The sequence below is a fragment of the Galeopterus variegatus genome, unplaced genomic scaffold, assembly GCF_000696425.1.
Source record: "Galeopterus variegatus unplaced genomic scaffold, G_variegatus-3.0.2 Scaffold18452, whole genome shotgun sequence".
Taxonomy (NCBI): Eukaryota; Metazoa; Chordata; class Mammalia; order Dermoptera; family Cynocephalidae; genus Galeopterus; species Galeopterus variegatus.
The window spans coordinates 2581-11308 of NW_007744563.1; the positions used below are offsets into that span (position 1 = coordinate 2581).

Genomic DNA, 8728 nt, shown 5'->3' on the forward strand with positions numbered 1-8728 from the left:
AAGGTAATAAATATTTTGAGTGTTAATTTAAAAAGTAAACATGCCAAATTATACATTCTGACCGATTATCTTATTCTTTAGCTTTGCTTTAAATCAAATCATCATAAAAGCTTACTTTTTTATAACTAGCATTTTTTATATATTTAAATAGCTTTATTGAGATATAATTTCTCAAGGTATTATTTATAGGCCCTAAAATTTACCTGTTCTAAGAGTAAAATTTAATATTTCTAGTAAATTTATAGATTTGTGTAAATGCTAACAAAATTCAGAACATTTCCATCACCTTCAAAATTTCCTGGAGCCCATTTTCAATCAATTTTCACTCTTACAACCTCCCCAGGAAACCATTAATTTGCTTTTTGTCTTTATGAATTGGTCTCTTCTAGACATTTCATATAAATGGAATAATACAGTATGTTGCTTTTTGAATCTGACCTTTTAAAATTAGCATAACATTGTTGAGGTTTATCCTTGCTGCAGCATGTAAAAAGTTTGTCCTTTTTATTGCTGAATAATATTTCATTGTATTACAGTACCACATTTTGTTTATTCTTTCACCACATGATGAATATTTAGCATGATCCCAGTTCCTTACTATATGAATAATGCTCCTGTGAACATTCACATGCATATCTTTGTGTTCACCTACTCTCTTTTTGTCTATCACTGAAGGTTGTAAATTCTTTTTTGAGATTTGGATAAAATTATTACAATATCTTCTTTTTTATATCTTCTGAAGAAATCTAATATCACCACTGACGTATTTATTCTTACTGTTTACTGTTTTGAAGGGTGTTCTTCTCTTGGTCCATTGGTTCAGCCTAATATAGCACTTTACATACACAGTAGATGGAGGTGGACATATCTAATATCTTCCAGGGATTAGTTACTTAAAAATAGCAAAAACCACAACAATTCATTGGAAATAGAAGTGCCTCACCTGGAAATGGTAGCTTTCACGACTTTGAAATTTGGGATCCTCCCTACTCTTATTTTTTCCTGCCACAACTGCACATATACATGTATGCCTGAATGCCCAGCTTACATGGTAACAGTAGGGCTGTCATGCTATCAGGTGGCTTAGAAATGGGTAAGCCAGGTACGGCTACAGTGGGATATATCACCCACATTGCCATATAAGAAAAATGGAAATCTAAACTAAAATCTTTGAGGCGGATGCCAGAGACAGGAAACAGGAAATCAAATGCATTCACATCCTTTAATTTAGTGATTATATAGCTTAACATGATCATCAGTAATTAAGTTGCTATCTTGAAACAGTCTCACACCTTTGTTTTTTATCTTAATTATTCTGGACTTGTAGCGAAATACAAGAGTGTTATTAATTAGTAATAAACACATTATTTTACAAAGTAAAATAAGGGCTGAGCCCGTGGCGCACTTGGGAGGGTGCGGCGCTGGGAGTGCAGCAGCGCTCCTGCCGCAGGCTCGGATCTTATATAGGGATGAGCGGTGCATTCACAGTGCTCACTGGCTGAGCCCGGTGCAGCTGGTCTCAAAAAGGACAAAAATAAAAATAAAAAAAGGAAAATAAGAAACAATTTTAATGAATGACCTATTCTTTCAACTATTCTGAAGTCTTCCTGATGTCAGAAAGTTATGCAGAATATCTCTTCATTGTTCTAGTGAACCTCACGTAGTGTTCTTTGCATTTTAAGTACTTCCCCCAGTTTACTCTAAAAACTATATAAATTCTATCCTTATTCAAACCAGCAAAAGACCTGGCAATGGCTGTCTCTTGATCAAGGCTAAGAAAAACATTTCCCTTATCCTTGTGAAGACTTTGCTCTGTCAAACCTATGAACAGATGAATAAGTCATCGCCGCCTCTGCAACAAGTGGACTAGAGACTACGAACACTATGCAAAGAATTCTGAATACTGAATTAATTATGTTGTAGGCCAGTCATTGATTAAAATGTTAAAAAATAATTTATGAGTCATGTATCAATCCAAAATGGTGATATAAGAACAGTCACAACTAGTATTTTTAATGAAATTGTAACTAGTTTAAGTGATAGAAACTATCAGTGACAGAAGAAAGGGATCATTGTGGAATGGTGTGTTCAGAGAAGCTATTATGAGAATGGCAGAGGATAAAAAAAATCTAAAAATATATGTAGTTCTTGTGAAGGAGAGAAGAATGTAGTAGACATTCTAAGTCAGGAAAACCATGTGAAGAAATATGTGGTACAGGATTTGTCTTTAACATGTGAAATAATCTTAATTAGAAAGAAGAGTTCCAATAAGGAAAAAGTTTAATAAGGTGAAAATATATCTGTGGTGGTTAGAAATGTGCTGTTAAATTTTTTGACACTCTCTTTAAAAAGTGGCACCTAATTTCTCTCCCACTGAATGTGAGCTGGAATCAGTGACTCCGTCCCAATAGACAGAAATTAAGATCAGGAGTGACGAGATGTGATTTTGGAGAGTAGGTCACAAAAGGCCTGTGGCTTCCTGCTTAGACTGTCTCTTGGATCACTTGCTCTGAGGTAAGCAGCTGCCCTGTTGTGATGACACATAGGTGTCCCTATGAAGAGGCCCATGTGGTGAGTGAGGAACTGAGGCCTCTGCTGACAGCCATGAACTGAGCCATCTCACAGGGAGATCCTGTGCCAGATGACCCAGCCCTGGCTGACAGTGTGACTGTGACCCCATGAGATCCCAAGCCACGACTGCCCAGCTAAGCTTCTTGCTCCTCAGAAACGGTGTAAGACAACAAATGACTATTTAAAGCTTCTCAGTGTTGAAGAAATTTGTTGTGCTACAGGAGATAAATAATATATAACACCAAGATGGTACAGAGGATCCGAGAACTTTCAAACAGGAGAAAAAACGTTTCCCTTGAAGGACAACCATAGTGATATTAGCAACTGTGGTAGTAAATCAAGGGATTTTTTAAAATGATTGATTCACATCATAGATAGGTAGCTGTGACTTCTGTAAATACTTTCCCCCTTGTACCCTTTGCATAGGTCATTTAATGAACTCTCTACCCAGGTCTCATCTGATACTAGACACATAGAAGGTTTTAAGTTAATCAGGCAATCAGTGACTGAATGAATGAATGGATATTACAGAGTGGAAACGAGCTGAAGTCATTGTTTTCCCTCCGTTGCTTATTCCTGTGAATGTTACCCAGAGTGCTTCCCTAGTGATGCCCAATGTCATCACTATTTGTCTATATGCAGTTACTTCACCTCCCTGGGCCTCAGTTCTTCCATATACAATTGAGGACAGTAACTTTACCTACCTCATACAGGTGCTGTTCAGTTGTATTGCTTAACATACACAAAGTAGAATAGTAAATGACATATAGAAAGCAGGACGCAGGGTAGCTGTCCTTATACAGAATTTATGCTTCTTTGGTACTTTTTAAAAGGCAGTATACCATAGACAGGGCTAAGAGTTTAGCTCTAAATACAAACAGAAAGGGTGTGACTAATTTGTCCTTAGTTTCTTTGTCTGTAAAGGAGGGTGTCACAATATCTAACTCTTAGGATCTAGTGAGTAAACTTAATTCCATGCATGGGAAGTGCTTCGAACTCTTTCATATACACACAGTAGGCATATTTTGTTTATTTTTTAAGAGGTAAAAATGATTTTTGAATTTTTTTATTGAAATGTAATTGACTATACATATTTATGGGGCCCGGAGTCAACTATCAGTGTTCTGTACAGTATGTGATGATTAAATCAGGATAGCATGTTCGTCATTACAAACATACTCATTTTTTGGTGTCCATTAACCAGTGTTAGATGTCAGTTGTTATTCTAGGTGTCTGAGTGGATGAATCTAAATACATGGGTCGCTGGCCTGGAATTTATTTGATTAAATATTGAAGTTTAAAAGTTGAAACATTCAAAAAATAAATTAATAAACAAAGTCAGTGGTTTAAATTAAATTAATTACAAATATTTTAGATTTTCAATAAATAGACCATACCTACAATGGATAGAAAAGCTTGAAAAGGTTTTCCTCTGCAAAATTTCAAAAATTCATTCTCACATTGTTTCCAAATAAGTTCATGGCCATCTTCTCACTTGAGACATAATAAATGAAGTCCAACACCAAACTTCTCTGATAGCCACAGTAATACATCTCCACATTAGATTTTTGCAAGGGCAAAATACTGTTAAAGCCAAAGAAGTTATACATCAAGTTGAAACCTAAATTTACCAAACTGCACAATCCTACTTTTAAATTTCAAAGCTTTTTGGCCATAAAACCCAACTTTATTGAATGACCAGAGAGATACTGTAGTAGAATAGAGTAAGGCATATATTTGGGGAGGGAGAAAGGCAGGCGGTCAGGCAGAGAGTCCATGGCCTCTAGAAATTTGCTGCATTATAATTGATCAAAACAGAGTTCCAACAAGTACAGATTGTGTGAAGCAGAAAAAATATATTGTTTTGGCAAATTAAAACAAAAAAATAAGAAAGAAAGAAAAAGAAAGCTGGGCTAATCTGAACAAGCTTTCTTGAAGAGGTAAATTGGTGGCTCTGTCCAGCCATTCCCTACCACAGGATCATGAGGACTCCCAAGAAGTGACTGATAGTAACTCTGCCCAGCCTGCTACTTGGCAACAATCCTGTTTTAAGGCAGTGGATCTGAAGCGACTCCCCAAAGAATCTCAGAGGGGGATTGCTCTGATACCTTACACCACAGATGAATGGCCCCTGTAGTAGTCCGTTTCTGTTGCTTATAACAAAATACTTGAAACTGTGTGATTTATAAAAATAATGAAATGTATTGCTCAGTTTCTGAGCTTGGGAAGTCCACAGTCCATCAGGTGGTGGTGAATATGGTCCAGGGGTTTCATAATGCAAAAACAGCAGAACAGAGGGAGAGAGACAGTCTCTCCTTTCTCTTCTTTTAAAGCCCCCAGGACCACTCACCTGACCACCATTTTTAGTCCTTTCACAAAACCATCCTCTTACAATATAATCACCTCTTCAAGGCTCCACCTTTCATTTACCATAATAGGATTTCCCACCCTCTTAACAATCACAGTGGGGGCCAAATTTCTGATACATAAGACTTTGGGGACACAATTCAAGCTTCAGTGAGTTTTGGGGAGACATAATTCAATCTACTACAGGCCCACTTAAGTTAACACCTTTCTCAGGGTCAGTTTCACATCCTCATTTCTCAAGGTAGAAATCAAAGGATTAAGGGAAAGTGAAATGATATGGTCTAGCCCCTGAATAACAGAAGGCAGGCAGAAGCTGCAAGCAGACCGGAGACAGGTGAGCATCGCAGGCCCATAGGACAGGAGGATGGAGATCAAGTGGGCAGTGCAAGTGGAAGAGATTTGACACCTGCCTTCTGAGGAGCTGGCTTTCAACATGGAAAGGACGATATGACTATAGCAAGTAAGGACAAGAAAAAGCACGTCAGAGTCACAACGTCCCCATTAGTAAAATTCACCATCTGTGCTAGAGAGGTGTCTGCACAGGCCAGAGGCAGCACCACCGTGATATCAGAAAAAATTGTTCACCTCATTGGGGCAACTTAAAGATAAGAAATATGAGGATACTTCCTTGGAGAAGCCACATGCCCACTATCAAGCTGGAACACACCCTGTGGCTCATGAAAACCATGTATCACAGATGGTGTATGACAGATGGAAACAAAGGGTCGAAGGCCATCACAATGTAGAGGAAACACTCGGTGCCACAAAGGATATGGTGAAAGAAGAGGTGGGAGGCACAGCCCTGGTAAGAGATGGTGTGGCTTGCCCCATTAGGTAGAGCATCATTTTGGATGAAGTCACTGAAGGGAAAAACATGTTAAACACTGACAAGTTTCCCAGGAAGAACTACACAGGGGTTTGGAGGTTTGAGGAAGCCAGAATAGTGAGAAATATGAGCAGGTTCCCCAGCAAGATGAAGAGGTAGAAGGCCAAAAACACAATGAAGAGCATGTTCTCCAGCCTTTCAGTGTTGGGAATTCCCAACAGGATTTACTCCATCCTGGAGGTGTAGTTCTAACAAGTGAGTTTAGCTGAGTTGTAGGATATAAGACTGATTACACAAAAANTTTCAAAAATTCATTCTCACATTGTTTCCAAATAGATTAATGGCCATCTTCTCACTCGAGACATAATAAATGAAGTCCAACACCAAACTTCTCTGATAGCCACCGTAATAAATCTCCACATTAGATTTTTGCAAGGGCAAAATACTGTTAAAGCCAAAGAAGTTATACATCAAGTTTAAACCTAAATTTACCAAACTGCACAATCCTACTTTTAAATTTCAAAGCTTTTTGGTTATAAAACCCAACTTTATTGAATGACCAGAGAGATACTGTAGTAGAATAGAGTAAGGCATACACTTGGGGAGGGAGGAAGGCAGTCGGTCAGGCAGAGAGTCCATGGCCTCTAGAAATTTGCTGCATTATAATCGATCAAAACAGAGTTCCAACAAGTACAGATGGTGTGAAGCAGAAAAGATATATTGTTTTGGCAAATTACAACAAAAAAAGAAAAAGAAAAAGAAAGCTGGGCTAATCTGAATAAGCTTTCTTGAAGGGGTAAATTGGTGGCTCTGTCCAGCCATTCCCTACCACCGGATCACAAGGACTCCCAAGAAGTGACTGATAGTAACTCTGCCCAGCCTGCTATTTGGCAACAATCCTGTTTTAAGGCAGTGGATCTGAAGCGACTCCCAAAGAATCTCAGAGAGGGATTGCTCTGATACCTTACACCACAGATGAATGGCCCCTGTAGTAGACCGTTTCTGTTGCTTATAACAAAATACTTGAAACTGTGTGATTTATAAAAATAATGAAATGTATTCCTCACAGTTTCTGAGCTTGGGAAGTCCAAAGTTCATCTGGTGGTGGTGAAAATGGTCCAGGGGTTTCATAATGCAAAAACGGCAGAACAGAGGGAGAGAGACAGTCTCTCCTTTCTCTTCTTTTAAAACCCCCAGGACCACTCCCCTGACCACCATTTTTAGTCCTTTCACAACACCATGCTCTTACAATATAATCACCTCTTCAAGGCTCCACCTTTCATTTACCATAATAGGATTTCCCACCCTCTTAACAGTCACAGTGGGGACCAAACTTCTAATAAATAAAACTTTGGGGACACAATTCAAGCTTCAGTGAGTTTTGGGGAGACATAATTCAATCTACTAGAGGCCCACTTAAGTTAACACCTTTCTCAGGGTCAGTTTCACATCCTCATTTCTCAAGGTAGAAATCAAAGGATTAAGGGAAAGTGAGATGATATGGTCTAGCCCCTGAATAACAGAAGGCAGGCAGAGGCTGGAAGCAGACCGGAGACAGGTGAGCATCGCAGGCCCATAGGACAGGAGGATGGAGATCAAGTGGGCACTGCAAGTGGGAGAGATTCGACACCTGCCTTCTGAGGAGCTGGTTTTCAACATGGAAAGGATGATATGACTATAGGAAGTAAGGACAAGAATAAGCACGTCAGAGTCACAACGTCCCCATTAGTAAAATTCACCATCTGTGCTAGAGAGGTGTCTGCACAGGCCAGGGGCAGCACCACCGTGATATCAGAAAAAATTGTTCACCTCATTGGGGCCACAATAGGGAAAGTTAAAGATAAGACATGTGAGGATACTTCCCTGGAGAAGCCACGTGCCCACTGTCAAGCTGGAACACACCCTGTGGCTCATGAAAACCATGTATCACAGATGGTGTATGACAGATGGCCACAAAGGGTCGAAGGCCATCACAATGTAGAGGAAACACTCGGTGCCACAAAGGATATGGTGAAAGAAGAGGTGGGAGGCACAGCCCTGGTAAGAGATGGTGCGGCTTTGCCCCATTAGGTAGAGCATCATTTTGGGTGAAGTCACTGAAGGGAAAAACATGTTAAACACTGACAAGTTTCCCAGGAAGAACTACACAGGGTTTTGGAGGTTGGAGGAAGCCAGAATAGTGAGAAATATGAGCAGGTTCCCCATCAAGGTGAAGAGGTAGAAGGCCAAAAACACTATGAAGAACATATTCTCCAGCCTTTCAGTGTTGGGAATTCCCAACAAGATTTACTCCATCCTGGGGGTGTAGTTCTAACAAGTGAGTTTAGCTGAGTTGTAGGATATAAGATTGATTACACAAAAATCAATTGTCTTTCTTCATATTAGCAACAAATAATTAGAAATTGGAATTTTTAAACTATCATTTAAAATAGTATTAAAATAGGAAATAGGGACAAATCTGAAAAATGTTCTGGACTTGAATACTGAAACTGTACAACAGTGTTGAGAGAAACAAAAGAAATGTACAGAATTCATGGGTCAGACATAATATGACTAATATGTCAATTCACTCCAAATTGACTTACAGATTCAATGCAATTCTATTCAAAATTTCAGGAGGCTTTTTTTGCAGAAATTAACAAGCTGATTCTAAAAATGCACATGGAAATTGGAAACACAAATGATTTGTACGCAAAATAATTATAAAGGAAAATGTTTTTGGAAGGATGGTTCCCAGGCAGGCCAGGCCCAGTGATGCATGTTGGTGGTAAATTCAAGGACATGGAGTTCCACCTTTCTCCAGTCTTTGTTAAAGTGCCAACTGAAGTCATCAATTGTGCAGGTGGCCTCTGCTGTGACATTTTCCATGTACAGTACAGAATTCTTGATGATGCTGGAAATTTCGGCTCATTCACCACATACAATTCCATTGGCTTTTAGTAAATATAAACAAAAAAGATGGAT

The 8728-nt window shown here is 38.9% G+C and overlaps 2 pseudogenes; both read right to left on the reverse strand.

The window, feature by feature from the left end:
* Positions 1-5130: 5130 nt before the first annotated feature.
* Positions 5131-5988, reverse strand: LOC103582910 (annotated as a pseudogene).
* A 1192-nt stretch (positions 5989-7180) lies between these two features.
* LOC103582909 lies at positions 7181-8044 on the reverse strand (annotated as a pseudogene).
* Positions 8045-8728: the final 684 nt, after the last annotated feature.